This window comes from Enhydra lutris, unplaced genomic scaffold, assembly GCF_002288905.1.
Source record: "Enhydra lutris kenyoni isolate GAN:26980312 unplaced genomic scaffold, ASM228890v2 scaffoldscaffold12, whole genome shotgun sequence".
Classification (NCBI taxonomy): domain Eukaryota; kingdom Metazoa; phylum Chordata; class Mammalia; order Carnivora; family Mustelidae; genus Enhydra; species Enhydra lutris.
The window spans coordinates 27,012,213-27,034,316 of record NW_019154096.1 but is presented as its reverse complement, the minus strand read 5'-3'; the positions used below and the strand labels follow the sequence as shown (position 1 = coordinate 27,034,316).

The 22,104-nt window shown below is 39.7% G+C and overlaps 1 protein-coding gene across 2 annotated transcripts in view; it reads left to right on the top strand.

The window, feature by feature from the left end:
• The first annotated feature begins 15,583 nt into the window (after positions 1-15,583).
• LOC111145255 (prolyl 4-hydroxylase subunit alpha 1) overlaps positions 15,584-22,104 on the top strand; it is a 79,088-nt gene continuing 72,567 nt past the window's right edge. For both annotated transcript variants that reach the window (XM_022500049.1, XM_022500051.1), the window contains exon 1: positions 15,584-15,789. The gene's annotated coding sequence lies outside the window, so the exon portion shown is untranslated. The remainder of the gene's footprint in view (positions 15,790-22,104) is intronic.

Genomic DNA, 22,104 nt, shown 5'->3' with positions numbered 1-22,104 from the left:
TCCTCACATCCTATGAGATAAGTATTACTATTCGCACTTTGAAAAAACAAAGGGTTAGAAACGTTAGAAAAGGAGAATGAGGAGTGAGTGCTAGTGGGAACAGAGGTTTGGGGGTTTTTTTGAGGGATGAAAATATAAAATTGATTGTGGTGATGGCTGTACAGTTCTGTGAGCCCAAGATCGTTCAATGAATTGCACACTTTAAGTAGGTAAGGTAAGTTATATGTTATTTGAATTGTAGCTCAATCAAGCTGTTAAACATATTCAATCAGGGGCACCTGGGTGGCTCAGTGGGTTAAAGCCTCTGCCTTCGGCTCAGGTCATGATCCCAGGGTCCTAGGATCGAGCCCCGAATCGGGCTCTCTGCTCAGTGGGGAGCCTGCTTCCTCCTCTCTCTCTCTGCCTGCCTCTCTGCCTACTTGTGGTCTGTCAAATAAATAAATAAAAATTTTTGAAAAATATTCAATCAAATCATGAATTGTGTTAAACCATCACAGTGCATGATTAGTAAATACAACAAATATGGTATAAATAACTATAATTCTTCTAATGTTTTTAGGTCATAATAAGGTAAAAATGATCATTCCTCAGACATATTTAAGTTTAAATCAATGGCAATTTTTTTTAAAGATTTTATTTATTTATTTGACAGAGAGAGATCACAAGTAGACAAAGAGGCAGGCGGAGAGGGAGAGAGGGAAGCAGGCTCCCCGCTGAGCAAAGAGCCCGATGCGGAACTCGATCCCAGGACCCTGAGATCACGACCAGAGCCGAAGGCAGCGGCTTAACCCACTGAGCCACCCAGGCGCCCAAATTAATGGCAATTTTTAACCATATAATAAACTAATACTTTTTTAAGGGCAAAAATTGACCCTCAAGTGGTTGAATCCCAGTCTAGCTTTTAGTGGTGAAAGTAACAATGTATTTATGTATTACTTATTTTTTAAAAATTTTTTGGGGGCGCCTTGGTGGCTCAGTGGGTTAAAGCCTCTGACTTCAACTCGGGTCATGGTCCTGGGGTCCTGGGATTGAGCCCTGCGTTGGGCTCTCTGCTCGACGGGAAGCCTGCTTCCCTTCCTCTCTCTCTGCCTGCCTCTCTGCCTACTTGTGATCTCTGTCAAATAAATAAATAAAATCTTTAAAAAAAATAGAAAAAAATAAAAAACATATTTTTTTCTTAAAGATATTATTTATTTATTTGTCAGAAAGAAAGAGAGCCCAAGCAGCAGGCAGACAGAGAAGCAGGCTCTCCCCTGAGCAGGGAGCCTCATCAGGCGACTGTGCCAGAGCTAAAGGCAGCAGCCCAACCAACTCAGCCACCCAAGCCTCCCAAAAGATTTATCTATTTATTTTAGAGAGAGAGCATGCACGCTCACACATGAGCAAGGGGAGGAGCAGAGGGGAGATGGTGAGAGAAAATCTCCAACCCGACTCAGGGCTGATTGTGGAGCCCCATGCAGGGCTCGATCCTCTGACCCCAAGTTCATGACTTAAGCCAAAACCAAGAGTTGGATGCTTAACCAGCTGGTCACCCAGGCACCCTGAAAGTAACAATGTATTTAAAGATATGTGTTTATTAATTCATTGAACAGTCTTTATTGAAAACCTGTCATATGCCAGGCATCATGCTAGAATTGAGGTTATAATTGTGAATAACATACTGTCTCTGCCATCAAAAATTAACTATGCATGTATATGTGTGTATTATGTGTGTTTGACAGAGAGAGTGAGTTAGCATGCAAGCCTGTGAGAAAACAGCTCATTTACTCAGTCTTCAGCCACTTATGGGAATGGACATAGAATGTAGGGTGTACCTGAGCAAACTGGCAGGTTTATGGTTGGATAGGTCTCACATGTGAGACAAGAAAAAGATCTTAACGAATAGGTGGGAAGGTGTTTATGTGAGAGTCCCTCAAATAATAAACCACTTGCAAAGACCCCTATCTGCATAGCTAGTGGTGCCATAAACACTGGGAGGTCCTTAGCTTCTCTTCAGGAACAAGATACAATAGGTTTCCTTCTCCTCTACCCAAATACGGGATAAGGCTTAATTTGGATACATGATTTTGTTAGCGTAATGCAGTCACTCAGTTGACTGGGTTTCTATTTCCTGTCAATTGAACTCTTACTGTCTTTGCTTTTGCACCCCAACCCTCTTTTTTAAATGACTGTGAACCATTTCACTGTAGTTACTAGCAGTTCTAATAGAATACTGACAGAAGTTAATAAAAAACTACCAGTTTCATTATCGGTTGAAAGGTCTGGCAAAAGGCTTTCAATAATAAGTTATGACTATAGTTAAATAACTAGTGTCTTGTGTAATTTCACCTTTACCCAAATATCTAAAGAGGTTCTGAGTATTAGAAAAAGTGTATATTGTGTGTCATTATATCTCCAAAGCAAATACAATTTTTTCTGTTACTTCATCTGGTAATTATTTTAGTTCTTTAAGCCTCAGTTGGAAATAACCCTAAATCTCTAGTACTTTGTAACATAGGTATTATCCGGATACATGATCCTTATATTTTCGATGTTGGATGGAAAGAATTTAGGGATTTCCCCCTGATTTACATGATTCATACTCTCTTTATTCCCACATTACAATGGAAGCTTGGGAGGTAGCTGTTATCAATTGTCTATTATAACAATAATGCTTATAACAAACAATCACAAAGGCACAGAAGCTTACAGCAAGTGTTTATTACCCACACAACTGGAGGGCTTGCCTAGGTGATTCCGCTGATCTCTGTAAGCTCATTTTTATGCCTAGAGGTGGTACACTGTTAGATAATTGAAAATGGTCTTGGCTAGAACAATGGGGGTGCCTTGGCTGTGCTCCATGTGTCTCTCATTTGCTAGCAAGCTAGCATGGGCACATTGTTTTGATGATGATGACAGATGGTAAAAGCACACGTGGAAATATGCAAGTCCCCACAAGAGATCACTCTTACTTCTGATACCAACTACAAGTTTTAAGGTTTCCCAAAATTATTCTCAGGGTTTTTTTTCCCCTAAATATTTTATTTATTTATTTGACACAGAGAGAGAGAGAACACAAGCAGGTAGAGCGGCAGGCAGAGGGAAAGAGAGAAGCAGGCTCCCTGCTGAGCAAGGAGCCCTATGCAGGACTTGATCCCAGGACCCTGGGATCATGACCTCAGCTGAAGGCAGATGCTTAACTGACTGAGCTACCAGGCATCCCCATTCTCAGTTTTGTGGACTCACAGAACTTACTGAAAGCTATGACACTCATGATTGTGGTTTATTAGAGGGAAGGAATACAGATTAAAATCAGCCAAGGGGAGAAGCACATAAGGTAGAATCTGGGGAAGTACCAAAAGTGGAGCTCCCATTGTTCTCTCCCCAAACACTTAGGATGCATTACTTTTCCAGCATTAATGAGTGACAGTATATATGGGATGCTGCGGACCAGGGAAACTCACTGGAACATTGGAGTCCAGAGTTTCTACTGGGGCTCCATCATCCAAAGCTCCCACTGTAAATCACATTGTTGGACTTTCTGGTGTGGACAGTTCCTATTCCAAGGCTATTGGGTATGGCCAATCCCCACCTAAGTCACATTGTTAGATTCTCAGTGGGCTCCAAGACCACCAGGCAAACAAAGACACTCCTAGAAGCCATGGGCAAAAGCCAGACCTCATTTTGGGAAAGGTAAACTTTTTTTAAGACATAAGCCTGAATACAGGAAGTAGGGAAGAAGTATGACTGTTAGTTCAATGAATCTAATACAGTAGCTCTATTAAAAGTATTCCTTGTGGTGCCTGGGTGGCTCAGTGGGTTAAAGCCTCTGCCTTTGGCTCAGGTCATGATCCCAGGGTTCTGGGATCGAGCCCCGAATCAAGTTCTTTGCTCAGCGGGGAACCTGCTTCCCTTCCTCTCTCTCTGCCTACCTGTGATCTCTGTCTGTCAAATAAATAAATAAAATCTTTAAAAAAAAAAAGTATTCCTTAAATTGGTATAGAATATTAAACAGTGTTCTTGAACTTTAGGATTGACTTGAGAACTAACATTAATCCCATAGACTAATTATAAAATTAGCATCGTTCTCTTTACCCCTTGTACCCATTAAGATTGGAACTAATCACTCCATTTCATAATTTTTGTGGAAGTCATTGAAACAGATCTAAAACTCACCAACTTTGGCTCTATGATTAAAAAAACAACAAAACAAAACCTCACACATTTTATACTATACAGCATCTGATGATGATCACTCTCCTATTAATATTGTACTTCATGCTTCTCCAAAAATTCTCAAAACAACTATCTCAGTCGATTCTCATCTTGTTTTTGTGTCTTTGATGGGGCAAATACTATTATAGTCATTTGGCGGATGAAGCATGAAAGTTAAAGCAATTCACTTAGGGCACCCTTCTATACTGTTAATGATGGACTAGAGCCTGGGGTCACTGATTCTTCCAAAGCTCCTTCTATGTCAAAGTTTTTCCACCTACCAAATCTTATGATTCTGTGACTAGATGAATTCCAGGGCCTAAACTCTGAATCTTGCTTCACCGAATAAAGTTGAGGTCTCTGGCATTCTCGCCTGGTTTGTTTGAACTCTTGACAAGTTCCTTTGGGTGAAGAATGCATGGATGAGCCAAGCTGTACAAATCTTTCAGACAGCTAAGTCAGATGCTGTTTGTTTATAAACAAAAGCATTCTTCTGAAATGTAACTTAATTGTTTTCAATAAAAATATATATTTTTTAAATTTGTAAATATATCTTATGCTTGACAGAATAGTTTTTGGACATTCTCCTGCAAGCTGTAGCACTTGAAAATATGTAATACTTAGGACTCAAGTTATTTATATTAAAAGAGTGATACATTGCTAAGGAAAGATACCAGAGAATGATAAAGGAGTAGCTGGAGTTTGATATAGCTGTCATGCTATTCAAAAATCGTTTGCAACCAAAACTAATAAATAAATGTGCCTTATTCACCAGTGTATTTCCAATGCTGGATATAAATGCCTGGAAAATTGTAAGTGCTCAATAAATAGTTGTTGAATGAATGAACGAATAAGTGAATCATTAAAAGACTTCCTTATTACAATAAATTGATCCAAATAGAGTAAAGACAAAAGTTGCTTGGTAAAAGGTAGTAGTCTCCTGACATGATTGTTTTCCTTTTGAAAACAAGTACACCTCCTTTGGGAATTAGAAATTTGGTTCAAAACAAGAAAACAGCTGACAGCTGGATTGGAGCTGTCTCTAAAACGACTCTTAATACTAGTACTAGGGTACCTTGTCAGTTAAGATGTGTTTGGTTACTTGCAAATGAGATTTGAAAAAATTCAAATTTACTTTGCTTAAACAATAGGTGAATTTCTTAATTTGCGTAGTTAAAACATTCACCTATAATTTGGGCTTCAGATACTATTTGATTAAGGTTTTACTCAGTCTCTTTCAGCTCTGATCTGTTTCATGTATTGGCTTGTCCTCAAGTTGGCTTTCATCATGGTAGACCAAGTGCTGTCAGGAGATCTTAGGGCTATTTACTTTTTTGTTACTATCTAGAGAGCATGTCTCCCTCAACCATGAAACAAAAGTGTTGGTCTTCACTCTATTTGGATCAATTTTGGCTACAATCCCCACTTTCTGAACCCCTAACCAAACAATTCCTGGCATCAAAGGAATGTCATGAATTGATTAGGACCTGGGTTAAGTGACCATCACTGATTGCTGTGGGAAGACGGATTTCACTTTACTGACGTGGATCAGGCTTATCAGGATGAGGGGCCTCCCCTGATTTTGGAGTCGATAAATTTCTTGGATATGCAGTTTGATTTTATTATTTTTGGAATGTACTGTCTCATTATCTCTGCAGATATTTCTAAAGGCCCATTTCCTTTCTCTTCCCTTTCTGGGACTCCAACTACACATATGTAGGATTTTTGATGCTGTCCCATAGCTAATTTCATTGTTGGTCTAGTTGTTTTTCACTTTTTTTCTCTGGTTATTGGCATCCCCTACTTTTCAAAAGTTTGCATAATACCACTTTGCTTTTATGACAGACCTACATCAGTACCTATTTTTGCTAACTGAAGGAAATCAGAAGAGGATTTGCGTTTCTATCCAAAAAGTCAAAAAGTAGAAATAGTGTTCAGTGTTTGTTTTGCAGTGAGTTATTTAGAGGCAATATTCACTCTAGGTAAGTGGCACTGCCAAGCTCCTTCCCCCAAAACTACACTCAGCATCTCAGCACCAAGCCACCATAACTTTGTACTGTGTCTGTGAGCATCTGTACTTTATCTTCATTTATTTTGTGCATCTGTTAGCAAGATGTGTCCTGAGATATCAGAACAGCCTAAGAGAGGTTGTTTTTGGGTCTGGGAATGCTAAAAAAATTTTCCATATAAATCAATGGTTATTGCTTCTTCACTTTATGCCATTCAGCTTAGGGAAGGTTTCATAGAAATGTTTTACTTTTGGATAGCTGGTGAAATCTGTATTGGTTTGGATAACTTATTCTTCTGTACTCAGTTGTGTTGAGTACACTTATTAGTCCATCAAAAGAATTATTCAGGGCGCCTGGGTGGCTCAGTGGGTTAAAGCCTCTGCCTTTGGCTCAGGTCATGATCCCAGGGTCCTGGAATCGAAGCCCGTATGGGGCTCCCTGCTCAGCGGGGAGCCTTCTTTCTCCTCTCTCTCTCTCTCTCTGCCTGCTTCTCTGCCTACTTGTGATCTTTGTCAAATAAATAAATAAAATCTTTTAAAAAAAGTTTAAAAAGAAAGAAAGAAAGAATTATTCATCTCTGAATAATGGGGGTTTTTTGCCCTTAGCACTTGCCTTTGACTCTTAGAATTTTCATCTACCTACTGAAATTCTCCATTTGTTCGTGCATTTTGTCCACTTTTTTTCACTAGTTAGTTTGAAGTCCGTGTCTGAGAGTTCCAACATTGGGCTCACCTCTGACTGCATTTCTGTTGACTACTTTGTCTCTTGACAATGGGTTTGTTTGTGTGTCTCATGGTTTTAGAATGAATGCTGGGCATTATGTGTAGAACAGTACTATTTTCTGGTAAGCAGTGTCCGCACCTGACAATGAACACACCTCTTCTTCTGTCAGGTTGTTAATGTTGGGAGTTGGGTCAATCTAGTTAGGAGCGGCCTGGGCTGGGGCTTTGTACATCACAGACTTGAAATTCATTTAGCAGGAAGATGCTGTTTCCTTGTGCTTAGCATGGGGGCTGTTGTTTCAGAGAGTTTCTCTCAGTGTTCCTGCTTTCCCCATGCTTTCTTTTTTTTTCTTGTTTTTTTTTTGTTTGTTTGTTTGTTTGTTTTTTAAAGATTTTATTTATTTATCAGAGAGAGAGAGGAAGAGAGAGCGAGCACAGGCATACAGAATGGCAGGCAGAGGCAGAGGGAGAAGCAGGCTCCCTGCCGAGCAAGGAGCCCGATGTGGGACTCGATCCCAGGACTCTGGGATCATGACCTGAGCCGAAGGCAGCTGCTTAACCAACTGAGCCACCCAGGCGTCCCTGTTTGTTTGTTTTTAAAGACGTTATTTATTTATTTGACACAGAGAGACATAACGAGAGAAGGAACACAAGCAGGGGGAGTGGGAGAGGGAGAAGCAGGCCTCCCACCAGCAGGGAGCCCAATGTGGTGCTGGATGTGGGGCTGGATCCTAGGACCCTGGGATCACCATCTGAGCTCAAGGCAGATGCTTAATGACTGAGCCACCCAGGTGCCCTCCCTTGTGATTTCAATTGCCCCTGCATTCTTATGCCACAGAGGGACTCTCTCTCCACACTCAGAGTTAGGCTGGGTTTGTAATAAAGATTTTCTATGTCCTAGTCCAGTCTCAGTCTTAGGGAGAGTCAGTGTGTCTAGGCTTTGGGAGGTGGGAGTTCTTCAGTCTCCTCTCTGTGGAAGCCAACTCAGACTGTTATCTATGGCTGATATTGGGCAAGAGTTTCTGCTCCTCCCTCACCAATAGTGGATCTCAGTTTGTTATCAATGTAGGATCCAGGGTCTAAGAGAATTTCCTGCCTCCCCAGCGAAGATAAAGGGCTTTCTTTCTATAGATCCCCTAACCACAAGTGATCTTCGTCTGTGCCCTGGGGGCCAATATGTTTGCTACCCCTTATCCAGTGGCTTATGGCTTTTGCTTCATAGGATAGAAGAGTCCGAGGAAAAAGGATCTGGGGTTTTTGGCCCAATTCCTAGCAGCTGCCAATTACCTCCTTTGTGTCTGCAACATTTGGTGTTCTTCATGATCTCCTGCCCTGCTTCTAATCATTCATCTCAGTACCACTGAGCTTGTGGGAAAAACTTGCAAGTGCAATTTCCTTTTGTGTCTGAGGCTCCAAACTGACATACTAGCCTACACATGACCATTAGCAATTCGTTAAACATTTTGGTGAGTTATTTCTTACTCTCCCAAAGGTCTAAACCGTGTGGCCCATTTCTCCTTGGAACTCCAGTTACTTGGTTGCCTTGCAAACTCAGCTCTCTGGTGTGCTCAAAAAATGTATGATTTTGCAGATTATCTGGCTTTTTTGTCATTGTGGGAGCAAAATTCTTTGCACTTTTTTTTTTTTTTAACATTCCAAGCAGAAGTAGAAGTCACACCTACCCTGAAATGCTGGGCAGTTTGGAAAGTCTTAAGGTTGGCAACGTGGGGGATGAATTCTAGGTAGGCAGCACACAGTGTTTATTTCAGGTACAAATATAATCAATAAATACAATTTTGGTAATAAGTTTTATAAAGGAAAAGTTTGACTTTGTTTAGGCAGTACATAGGTTAAGATAGACTAAGCAATACTGAAGTTATAAATAAGTTTTAGTGAGTTAACATGATAGAAGTTTGTTTTTCACTCAAGCTACACACCCAGTGGAGATTGTCAAGGTAGTGCAGAGTTTGAAGCTTTGTTCATCATGGCAGCTCAAGAGATGGTACTGATTAAGGCTTCATCTCGATATGGGCTTCCATGGTGACAAGAGATCTCAGAAGGGACCATGATGAAACATATTTTGACTTTCATACATGTCACTTTCAATGGCCAAAGCAAATTTGTTGGCAACAGCTAACTTTAAAGAAGGTGGAGAAGAGGGGCACCTGGGTGGCTCAGATGGCTGAGGGTCTGCCTTCCGCTAAGGTCATGATCTCCAGGTCCTGGGATCGAGCCCCATGTCAGGCTCCCACCTTGGAGAGGAGTCTGCTTCTCGCTCTCCCTCTGCCTCTCCCCCTACTTGTGCGTGCTCTCTCTTTCTCAAATGAATAAATTTTTTAAAATCTTAAAAAAACAAAAAAGGAAGATGGAGAAGAGCAGAACTTTCTGTCTGGGAAAAGTCTTAGAAATATTTGGTGAATGGTACTAATGAATACTACGGGGAGGTAGCCTTGTCTTGACAACCAGCAGTAGAAAGACATGTGCAGTTAATGTGTGGCTGACTTAAGTTTAGCAGAATTAAATCTAAAGAAGCCACAGATTAATTTTAAAGTAGAATCACAAGTAGATAGAAGTTTCACTTTTATATAAGATTTCATTATAATATGGAAATCTGCTTAATATTGACAAACTATTAATTGGCAGAATAAGTTTGAAACCAGTGATGACCCCTGTCATTTCAAATCTAATAAGATTCAAAATCAAACTCTTCGACCGCTCTGCAAATTTAGCTCACTTTCCCAGCTTCTTTATTTTGGTTGTTGATACCATTTTTCTGGCCAGCTTTCCAAACTAGAGACCATGGCACTTTTTTTGTGTAACTAATACCAGCTTGAGGAACCAGTATGAGGTCCTATGCCTTTTGCTATTAAAATTAAAGATCTTAATGCTTCTGTCCTGCTTATTGAGAGGACTTTATTCCTCTCTAGAGTCCTCTTCCTCAGATAATTCCCATGCAAGAATGCTTATCCTATGTAAGGGGTCAGTCCTAATTACTACATTCACTTCTAGGGCAGAACATCAGGAAATTTACTCAGACCCTCGGGAAATGTCACTGTCTTCAGATATTGTTTCTTTTTTTTTTTTTTTAAGATTTTATTTATTTATCTGACAGAGATCACAAGTAGGCAGAGAGGCAGGCAGAGAGAGAGGAAGGGAAGCAGGCTCCCTGCTGAGCACAGAGCCCGATGTAGGGCTCAATCCCAGGACCCTGAGATCATGACCTGAGCTGAAAGCAGAGGCTTTAACCCACTGAGCCACCCAGGCGCCCCCAGATATTGTTTCAGTCATAGTCATATAAGTGATGAGTGTATTAGTTTCTTATTGCTTCTATGATAAGTTATCACCAACTTGATGGCTTAAGCAGTGCAGATTTATTATCTTACAGTTCTGTAACTCAGAAGTTTGCCATGGGTCTCACTGGGTTAAAATAAAAAATATTGGCAGGGCTGTGTCCCTTTCTGAATTGTTCTAGGGAAGAATCCATTTATTTGCCTTTTCCAGTTTTTAGAGACCTCCCACGTTTCTTGGCTCCTAGTCCCCTCTCTCCATCTTCAAATCAGCAACGTAGCAAATATGTCACTTTGCTTCCATCCTCACAGCTCTTTCTCTGATCACAGCTGGGAAAAGTTTTCAGCTGTAAAGAATCATTTAACTAAATTGGGCCCACCTGGATAACCCAGACTAATTTCTCCATCTAAAGGTCCTTAATTATATATGCAAAGTTCTTTTGTCAGGTAAAATAACATATTCACAGGTGCAGGGGAGTAGGATGTGGACATCTTTGAGGGGCCATTATTTTGTCTGCCACGGTGAGCATCCCTATTGAGGCCACATGACCTAGATGGTCTGGCCACCCCATTGCAACCACTTTCCTCAATGCCGCAGTGATAGGATGTTAGTAACTGGAACTGTTTCCAGTTTTAGCTGCATTCATCTCTTGACTTCTGTGTTCCTACTCATGATTAAACAGAAAGTCCCTATTGCTTCTAGTCCCAAGGCTCATCCCCCATGCCCAGTGACATGGAAAACTCATATTTTTACACAGCATTTTCTTTTGTGACAGGTAACTAACACGATATTGCCTCATTATTTAAAAATACTTCAGTGCCTTCCTGTTGTACTTGTTACAGTACCAAACAGGTCCTGCCTAATTTAGCCTCAGCATACGGATCATCCTGGTTTCTCCCTTGCTTATGGAACTACAAATATACCAGGTTTCTTTTAGCTTCTTAAATGCATCAAGCTTTTTCCTGTCATATGCTCCTCACACATGCCATTCTCTCTCTTTAGAATGCTCTTGTTCACACACTTCATTTGGCCAACTCAGGTCCCAGTTTATATGTCACGTCTTCAGCAACGCTTTCCCTGTATTATCTATCTAAATTATGTCCCTACTGTTATTCTTTTCCATAGCACCTTATTTTCTTTTATTATAATTAATATTTATTTATTTAGTGTATTTTTGGTTTCCTCCAAAGGACTCCCAAGTTATATACAGCAGGAATCATATATCACGCCATCTGATAAGATTATAAACTCTTTAAGAAACTGTTTAATTAAAGTTTGATCTTCCACAGCCCAACAGGCAGTGTCTTGGACACCGTTGGTGGGCATTCCATAAATATTTATTCAATGAATCTTGGACTACTAATCTAGACTCCACTTTCTTTCTCTTCTAATTTACACAGCGTTATATGCTAAAACATTGCTTCCATCATCTTAATCCCCTGGTGAAAAATTTACCCACTCTTACCTATTTTATCCAATTCAACTTTATTATTTCTCCTCTCAAGTAAAGCGTGTAGTATTTTATAATCCTCACCATTCAGTACTTATCTACTCTTTCAAATGATTTCTAATTGCTTCATATGTATGACTGCAATTTGATTAAAACTGCCTTCAATAAGTCTACATTTTCTCTTTTGGTCTTCCCCTTTTCTTGGAAGTAACCATCATTCAAAACGTGAAATAAAAAGCTGATTTATTATTTTCTATGTGTAGAAGCACTACACTTGTTTGGTCCAGTCTCTCTGCTGATCTTATATGGTATTTTGTGAAAGGTGGAGTTCAGGGATTGACTGACTTTCAAAGATGGGAGTGGGTTGGGTTGACATCAGCTATGAAAGCCCAATTATTCTGGTGGAGAGACTGTTTACAATGGGCTGATTTTCAGAGATGTGTTCACAAGAGTAAGGCTGTTGCTCTTTGGCTAACTTTAAAAAATGGGAAGTTGTCACTGACTGGCTGGTTTTTTAGAGACTTGTTCAGAAGATTGAGTTACCACCATTGATCTATTAATTGAGTTTAAATTACTTCTGTTCATTAGTTGTTACCATAGCTATATAATAATATTTTCCTAAAAATATGGGACTTTGATACTTTGTTCAAGAAATATTTAATTGATGAACATATTCAACTTTTTTCAGATGCAAGAAGAGATTGGAGGTTTATAGTATGGCTAGAGCAGTTCTGTTCTAATGTTTGGTCTTTCAAAGGGGAACTGTATCATTCTTTTTCTGTTCTCCAAGGTATCTCTCATTTTCATTCTAACCAAGCAGGGATGATCAGGTAGAATAGTCATATATCTTGTCCTTTTTGGGCAACCAAACCATATTGATAGGGACAAGTTAGACACTATTTTCAACTTCACAACTCATTGCTGATAACATCATGTAAATTTTTAGGATTGTCGTTACATTTGGAAGAATCTCAAATTAGAGTGTTTGATATGTGACTTAAAAGAGTTCAGGGCATATCAGTTTTCTTTAAACTGATAATATTCTAACTAGTAGTTGTGGATATCCTTATTCAATTCTAACAGAAAAGAACTTCCTTTTACTAGCTAAGCATTAGCTAATCTTTCATTAAAATTTTATGCATTTGGGGGTACCTGGCTGGCTCAGTTGGTAGATCATGAGACTCTTGATCCCAGGGTTGGGAGTCCACGTTGAGTGTAGAGATTACTTATTTATTTGTTTGTTTTTTACACATCCAATAAGTAGAGGGATATCCCACAGATTAGTTTCAGGCTCCCTAAGTTTCATCTCTTCGTCTGCTCCACTATACTTATATTTTTGATGATAGAACATAGGACACATTCAAATGGCTATAAAATGTCTTGCCCCGCACCTTTGTTTTACAATGATGGGTGGGTTGGCACAATGGGTGGTAGGAGTATTCTTGGATGCCATTCCTACACTGGGACAGCTGGCAATATTTTAACTATGCAGAGAAGTGACTGTGAGTTACAAAAATATATCCCACTAAACTAAAACCAAATGTATTCTAACTCAACTTCCCTCAGCTAAATTTAAAAAATGCCTGCGAGCCACTCCTACACTGCTAGACAAGGGGAAGTGTGACAGAAGAGAAATCAGTGAGGAACCAATTTGCAGTCTAAAGATTGCAGTTAAAGTTTTTGTGAACTGTGTGAATATACTGCTAAGGCCTCTTCCAGGGCCTTGGAAAAAGCTAGTGCAAATGAAGTTCCCTGAAGCTGAAGCCTTCTTAGCTTTGCATTAAATTTGCTTTGGGGTCTGGGGCCATTTTATCTATAGGGTGGATTGTCAATTTTTAGTCAGCTCATATAGGGCCAATGGATATGTTGATTACAGTTCCATTTGAGGCAAAGATTTGCCTCTTGTGTCAAAGGGCTTTAGGTCATTTGTTTAGACTAGAAGTTCTCAAATTCTTTGGTCTCATGACCATTTCACTCCTAGAAAGTATTGAGGACTCCAAAAAGCTTTTATGTGGCTCATATCTGTCAATATTAATGGTATTATGTGTTGAAACAAACATATAAAATGTTTATTAATTCATTTAAAAACAAAAACAGTGAATCTATTACATGTTAACAAACATTTTTAATAAAATAGAAGTATTATTATTTTTAAAGAATTCCTATTTTTTCTTTTATGTTTTGTGTCTGGTTTATTTTTAATTTTTTGAAGATTTTATTCATTTATTTCAGAGAGAGAGAGAGAGAGAGACAGCAAGAGGGAACACAAGCAGGGGTAGTGGGAGTGGGAGTGGGAGAAGCAGGCTCCCCACTGAGCAAGGAGCCTGCCACCAATACGGATCCCAGGACCAGATCCCAGGATCCTTGGGATCATGACCTGAGCCCAAGGCAGATGCTCAACGACTGAGCCACACAGGTGGCCAGAAACAGAACTATTATTTCGTTGTTTTGTTTTGTTTTTAAAGATTTTATTTATTTATTTGACAGAGATCACAAGTAGGCAGAGAGGCAGGCAGGGAGAGAGAGGGAAGCAGGCTCCCTGCTAAGCAGAGAGCCTGATTGGGGGCTTGATTCCAGGACCCTGGGATCATGACCTGAGCCCAAGGCAGAGGCTTAACCCACTGAGTCATCCAGGCGCCCCAGAACTATTATTTCAAAGCAAAAAGCATTTAGTGAGAAGAGTGGCGCTATTTTACATTTCTGAGAATCTCGTGCTCGCTTCGGCAGCACATACATGTTTCTGAGAATCTCTATGTCTGGCTTAACAGAATTCTCACATCTGCTTCTGTATTCAATCTGTGATATCTGCAGTATCACCAAACATGTAATCTCTGCAAAAGCCCAGTCTCAGTGGGATGTAATTTTGATCTTGTGGACCTCCGACTACATTTTGACAACCGCTGAGTTAGACATCATTGTATCTATTTTCTGGATGCCTAGGGCTTCCAAGTACCCGCTATTTCTGTATCTATATAATCAACTCCACCTCCTAGGTAAGAGTCAAATGTTAATTATTGCTATGCTTTTTGGCAAACATGGAAAACTTTAGAGACAACTTTAATGAATCACAATTCTTCAAGAAGTCATTCTTCCCTTTTACTGACAAGGGTAAAAGGATATCCTTCATTGTCTGCTCCTTGATGGCAAGGCTTTGTTCTTTCAGGAACATAATGGCCAAGTCAAACGTTAGACTAAGACCAAACACGACATTGGGTGTCTTATATGGTGTAACAACAGCTAATATTTACCAAGTCCTTTCTGCGTGCTGGGCAGGTACTAAGTGCTTCACATACATTATCTCATTTAATTCTCCCAGTATTCCTATAAGGAACCTACCATCATTCCCATTTTACAGGAGAGGAAACTGAAATAAAGAGCTTAATGCCCTGCGTTTTACAGGGCTGAGCCAGGGACTAAATTTAAAAAATCTGTCTCCGGAGTGCGTATTCTTTATCTACTGATAAAGTACAAAGGTGGCAGAGTGAGATTCGTATAAACTAACAGTAGAGGTGAAAAAGGCAGGTTTTTAAAGCAAAAAGCCTCCGGGCCAAGACAGCAGATACACCAAGGATGCACTGTATTATTTTCCACCCGAGGCTTCTTTCATTCTCTATGCTCCCATGTTCCTCTTCTCAAATTTAAGTTATTTCATTGCAGGTGGTTTCGACGCCCAGGCCTGAGGCTGATGTTGAAATTAACGCGTTTAAACAACCTGATGAAAAGGAGCGAGGCAACAAGTACCGAAAGCGACGACGGCGTGGCGAGCACCCTGCGCAGGCGCACCGGCTGCCGGGCCCTCCTGCCCGCCCCCTCCCCGCTCCGCCTAAGACTCTGGGGCCGGAGGGGAGTACGGGTGTGGGCCGCGGGTGCCGACCGGAGGGAGGCGCGGGCGGGGCGCCTGCGCAGTCGCCGGGGCGCTGGTGTGATCGAGCTCACGTAGCGAGGGCTGCAGTCGCCTCCTCCCTAGAGCTGCCATCGCAGCCTAGAGGTTATAAAAGGGCTAACTGGCTCCCTCTACTGCCCAGTCGCGCCGCCCGCGGGCTGAGGGAAGGGAGCAGGTATCCGGCCCCAGAGCAGGCTACCGGCGACTGAAGAACGCGCCGTCTCTTGCAGCCCCACTTCCCAGGTGAGAGGCTCCCCCGACTCTGGAGACTGTGGCTCGGGCCCTGGGACCGCTGTGGCCCTTCTCGGGCAGCTGTGGCGGTCGGCTCCCTGCCCGCTCTGGTGGGATGGCTTGGGGGCGGAGGGTTCTCCGGCTCACCACAGCAACCTGAATACCTTCTTTTCTGGAGACTCGGCCCCGCGCCCCCTGGTGCCCCAGAGGCCCTTCTGCCCTTCTCCGTGCTCCCCTTCTCCCGCCTCGTTGCCGGGTCGGCGCCCCCGACCGTTGGGGCTGCGGCAGCCTCTGTCCCCGCCCCGGGGACCAGGACTTTCTTGAATATTCCTTCCTTCCCGGGGAGGACTCACCCTGTTGATTTTTCCGAGCTGCTCTCATACCTGGTCCTCCCTACAAAAGCCGGGGGGAACGCGAAGGCGGGGCGTGGGTTTTTGGCCTCCGCGGCGGCAGATGGTTAGCATGTGGCGGAGTGGAGAGCGGATTTTAAAGCTTAGAGCAGGAGGCGAGGCTCTCGAGGCATTTCTGCCCTACCGAAAAGTCGTCGGGTCCGGGAAGCGGACCTCGTCAGGGAAGTTCGGGCTCGACTCATCTGTTGCGCGCGGGGAGTTGCCGGAGCGCTAGACGCTGCCCGTGGCGCCGAGTTTCGGGCTGCTGGGTTGAGGAAGGCGGCTGTCAGATCACCCAGCCACGGGGGAAGCTACTCTTCCTTCCCTCATCTTCCACGAATTTTTTTTTAAAGGCACATGAGCTTCCCCCACCATCCCCCTTCTCTTTCTCTCAGCAGAGCGTGTGCTGCTTTTTAGAAGTCCACATCAGTTAAAACGAGTGTCGTGGTTGTGTGAGAACTCTGAGTTGGATTTCACGAAAGCCTCCCAGATGTATGTTTTAAGGGGGAGGGAGGATGGTACCATTTCTCCTATTTCTAGGAGACTGTTTCTCCTAAATAATCGGATGTATTAAGTGGAGTTTAGTTTTCAGACACTTAGATTCCTTCCGGGGAGTGAAGACTCTGGGAATTTTGCACTGTTTGCTTTAAGAAAGGGATGAAGAAGCAGCGAGCTCTCCTTTTAGGAATTGATCTGAAAGGCCACAGAGACTTGCCAATTTCAACTTAACTGTTTCTGGTTTCTCAGAGAGCTCTGGCTCTCAGACTTTCCCTTGGAATGCCCTCCGTAGGGATGAAACAGCCACTACGTGAGTGGGGGAGGGGAAAAGACGTGGCAGCAGTGTTCTTTCATCAGGTTTTTGCTCCTTTTTAAAAAAAGAGTTTCTGGGAAGAAACTTATTTCCCCTCTTAGGTTTAGATGGGTGAATAGCTTTATGAATGAGGCTAGTCTTTTTCTGTGGTAAATCAGATGAAATAGTAGGAACATTGTGATTGAATTTATAAAACATTTTAGAGGGATTTTTCTGATTGAGTTTCTATGGAGAAAATGGATACCTTAAGCAGGAAATATTCAAGAAGCTGAAAGTGAACAACTTATAATGTGTTGCCTTCATTTGAAATTTAAATAGGCATTGCGTGTGTTTTTTCTTTAATTTTGGCTTTTAGCCTGTGAATAAAATTTCAGAATCTTAAATAAGAACCTCACATTCTACCTTTTTCTTTCTGTGGGAAGCATAGGTTTTATCATTTACCTTTAAAAGCCATGTCAGTTTTGATTTTGAAACATTATGCCTTGAGTCCTGCCAGTATTTTAGAAAGCTGATGGCAAATGCTTCTTGTAGATTTAACTTAGACTAACTAGGAAAAGCACCACTTTGTCTCTTTTTTTTTGATAGATAATGCTGTTTCTTTCCTTTGATATCTTAATATGAGTTTTATTTTGAAGTACTTAAAGCCAGGACTTAGATAAGCGGACAATTACATTGGTTGTTTTGTACCTTGGTAACTAAGGTAGTAAACAGATAAAAGAAATATGTACAACCTTTAATTACTGTAGAAAAATTTAGACAGTGTAAAAGACTTTTGAAAAAAGAAAGCTTCATCCCACCTAGGTGGTCCAGGTTGTTGCAGGTGAACCTTGGCTTTCTGATGAGATGTTAACCTTTTTTAATGCTGCAGAGTGGGTTGTAACTGACAAGCAGTATCTCTCATAAGGCTGTTATGTTCCAATTCCTGCTTTTATTCCATGGATGCAGCAGGAGTTATTCCAGGGACCCCGTGGTAAAGCTGTGAGCCTTCATTTCTATGGAAGGAAGCCTTCTTTTATTTAGCAATTAATTATCAACTAGGATATAATTACTGCTCTTAGATTTGAGAAGTATACCCTGTGAGATACATAGTAGCAGTTCTCAACTTATTTTGAGGTCATGAAATCTGTTGGGAATCTGATAGAAGATATGGATCCTGGATCAGAAAATGGAAATTTGCACATCTGCATGAAGTATTATGTGACATTTATAGATACTCCCCTCCCCCAACCTTTTACATCTGTAAACTGGTATAAGAATAAAAGATGTATGAAGTTAATCTTTAAGTACATCTACGTATCTTGAGGCAGTATTTCTTGAATATTTCTGAAAATGGAACTGAGCTGTAAGTCTGACTGGATTTGAGTCTATAGATGACAGTAATAAAGTTTTGATCAAATGGTTTTAGCAAAAGTTGATAGGTTGGTGGGAGAATTGTTGAATTGCTAAATTGTCTAGGCAATCATACATGATATTGCTTTCCCCCCTTCCCCTCCCTGCATATGTTTTAATATGTCTTTGGTTTTACTCTGAAAGTAGAAAATGCTTGAATGTAAACAAAAATAAATTGCATAGGCCCTTGGCATACAGTGAGTACTTGCATCTTAAAACTATATCATAATGGTGTATTTGTATCTATAGTATTTGAATATGCAAGCCAAATAAAGTCTGTATGTATATTTGTGAAAATAGTTAATGCGTCATTCATGTTCCTACCCAATCTATTTATTTGTACACATTGAAGCTATCTTCTCATTGGTTTCCTCTGGCCAAATATTATGCCTTAATAAAAACTAGAAGTTCAAAAGACTTATTAAAATTACTCCAACAATTTTTGAACTTGATATAATGAGAAACATTCCTTTTCCTGATGTTACTTTGGATGATCAGTATGACTATTAGTATATCTGGTTGTACGTTGGCTGGCAAAAATACAGTGTAGCAGTCATGCTTCTTTCATAGGGTCATCTGTGAATGCATACTATCTTAGACCTTTTCCTCTTCCTGCTTAGTGTTTCATATAAATATGTCCGTGTTTTGGTAGTTTACATATTTTCCATTTAAAAAGTAATATTGTAATAAGTTAATGTACTCAGCCTTTCTCTCTTGTTAAGCATTTGAGCTTTTTCTCCATGATATGTAGTGCAAAGAGAAGGTTCTAATTTAGTGGTTTCTTCTATCCACCTGTATAGCTATAGTAAACCAGTAAACTTTAACCAGTTTTGTATCTGTTTTTTTTTTTCTTTCTTTCTTTTTTGGGGGGGGGGGGGGGAGAAACACATGGCAATAAACCTTTTGTCAGTAATTTTTCCTTCTCCCTGAAAGAATTTTCTAGGGGCATTAGACTGGGCTCTAGAAAGATTTTTTTAATCTACCTGATTACAACTAAAGCACTTTATATTTTTAAAGTGTTGTTTCATATGTTATGTAATTTGATCCTTAAAATAATTCTGTGAGGTAGTTTTATATCATCCTTATTTTTCAAATGAAGAAACTGAGGCTCAAAGAAGTCAAGTAATTTGCCCAAGAATATAGTAATTTTCAGAACTAGGATTTGGACCCAGATTGTTTGTTTTCTGATTCACATTTTAGTACTTCATTCTTGATAAGTGATCAGATTGAGTCTGAGGATGTGGAATGGAAAAAAAAAATTAATAGCATATTACCAAAGTATTATAAGTGTTTTCAACATCCAGGGTTGAAATAAAGTAGGGTCTCTGGTTAGTATAACTAACTTAATCATTCCACTTAATTTCATTTTAAAAACATTTATAATGTGTCTAGTAGACTGTGGGAGAATCAAAAGAGTAATAAGAAATGTTCCATAGGATAAATGAAACATGAAAATTACATGCCTTGCAAGCATGTTACTAACATTTTACTTGATGTTAAATCTGAATAAGTGCTGAATGGAAACCCATATCTAGATTGATATCTTCTGCAACCAGGAATTCACCTCTCCTTATTCTAGTATATATGACTTTATTTCATATATCTTTTCCTGAACTTGACAGCTTTGGATCTGGCATTAGGAAAAAGAGGGAATTGAAGACTAGAATGAGAAGAGGGAGACTAGGGTTAAGAAAAATGGAATTTGCCCCAAAATCTATATAAATTCCTGGGCAGGCAGCTGCCCAGTGTCCATTAGGAGATATGAGGTGCCCAAATAAAACATTTTTTTTTGGTACATGAATATCCAACTAGACTATCCTTGCTCTGTTGAGTTGCCTTTTATACTTTTCCAAAACCAAACAGACTATTATCTGTGTCTAGATTCTCTATTTTGTTCCACCGATCTGCATGTTTCATTGAAAATTCTGCTTTTGGAATATTTTGCCATCACCTCATATTCCTTACTCAAAGTGTAAAAATCTAAGTTTTATGTTTCACGTGTATCCTTAGGGTGGTGAAGACAGTAAAGTTGTCTTATCAGAACTTCCTGTGTAAATAAAAAATAGATGAAATTTGTTTTGGAGCAAAAGGGATTGATGGTGGTTTTGTGTCAGCTAGTAGATCTGGGGAGTTGAACATTTGGATTTTCTCAGTCTGTCCATGATTTGAATTTGTCTCTTCACTTCAGTGCTACTTTGACTTTGTTTTTATTTTTCTTTCCAGTTTACTTACAGAAATAGAAATGTTCTACTAAGTGTTTATTAAAGAAAATGCAGAAGTCGAGTGAAGATGATTGTGATCTGACCTCTCAGTTGTTAACTTTTTTTTTTGAGTTCTTTTAGTTACTGTATAAAGTTTTAAAGTGTGTGTGTTTATACAAAATCTTTAAACTTAGAAATTAGACTTTTAAACTTCTCACATATATATTTACCACTCTCCAATTAGAAAGCAAACCTAGTTTTAAGAGTTTGAATCTCTAATTGCTGCTTCTTATATTACTGCTGGGTTTTTAATGCCTTAACCAATATTAATTGACATTTATGTTATTAGATACAGAGTTTCATTACTATAACAACTAGTTTATACAGCCAAGAGAAGTTACTGTAAGGTCTTTCTTAAAATGAGAACTACATAGACAATGTTAATATTTGGAAATACTAGCATTGATAAGCAACAAATCATATATAATTTAGTGGTTACTTTTCCCTTTTCCCTTCCATTGCCCTTTGTCCACTTACTTCTCCTACTCAGATTTTTAAATTACAAAAGTCTGCATCTGTCTGCTAGAAGACTAGGCTGCTGCTTGCTCCTTCCTTCCCACCATTCTCCAAGTCTTTTCTTTTTCCATGTCCCTTGGGACACCTTTGGCAACAAATCCATGTATTCTTAAGTTCTTGCCCCACATCCAAAAGTAATGTTTCTTAAGTGTCTTCTATGTGCAAGTATCCTCCTAGGCACTTCCATCTAAATTACTGGTTGTTGTTTTTTTATTATTATTTTCTGGCAGTCAAATTTGACCTAATATTTTGATACCTTTTTTGCTTATTCAGCTTTTTGTTAAGGGATCACCAAATAAAGGCGGGCATTATTGATGAATCTTACTAATTTGGGGCTTTTACTATCACTTTTGATAAATTTCTTATATTTTTATTTTATACTTATATTTTATATTCTGTATCCTGGGCATAAGAATCCTGACCTTTCCCCCCACATTAGGAAATGTATGCATTTCTAAGTAAAGTGTTCGAAATAGTTGAGAGGTATATCATGCAGTTTAAAATACATAGTTTAAGAGTCAGTGAAGAATAGCACCATTTCTTTCTCAAACCTTCTCCATCAGCTTACATTTATTACATTTATTTGTAAAGTGTTTTTGGTTTAGGGGAACTTGACTTTTCTAATTGAAACAAACTTTAAACATTGAGTTTAAGTTCACATCTTTTTAAACTGATAAAACTTTTTATTTCACTCTTGAATTTTTACATTTTTCCTGATTATTCCATGTAAAGTGGAACTAGAACTGTTTAAAAGACATACACAAATCTAGACATCAATAACTGGGGATTTTCTTTTTTGTTATGCTATTTTCACAACCATAGGTGTGCTTGCTAGGCAATATAACCACAGAAGTAAAGGTGAGGCAGAATACTGGTAAAGAAAAACAAAGCAAATTTAAGTTCAATTTTGAATCCAAATTCCAGTTTAAATCTTCTTAAAAAATGGATTAAAATATTGATT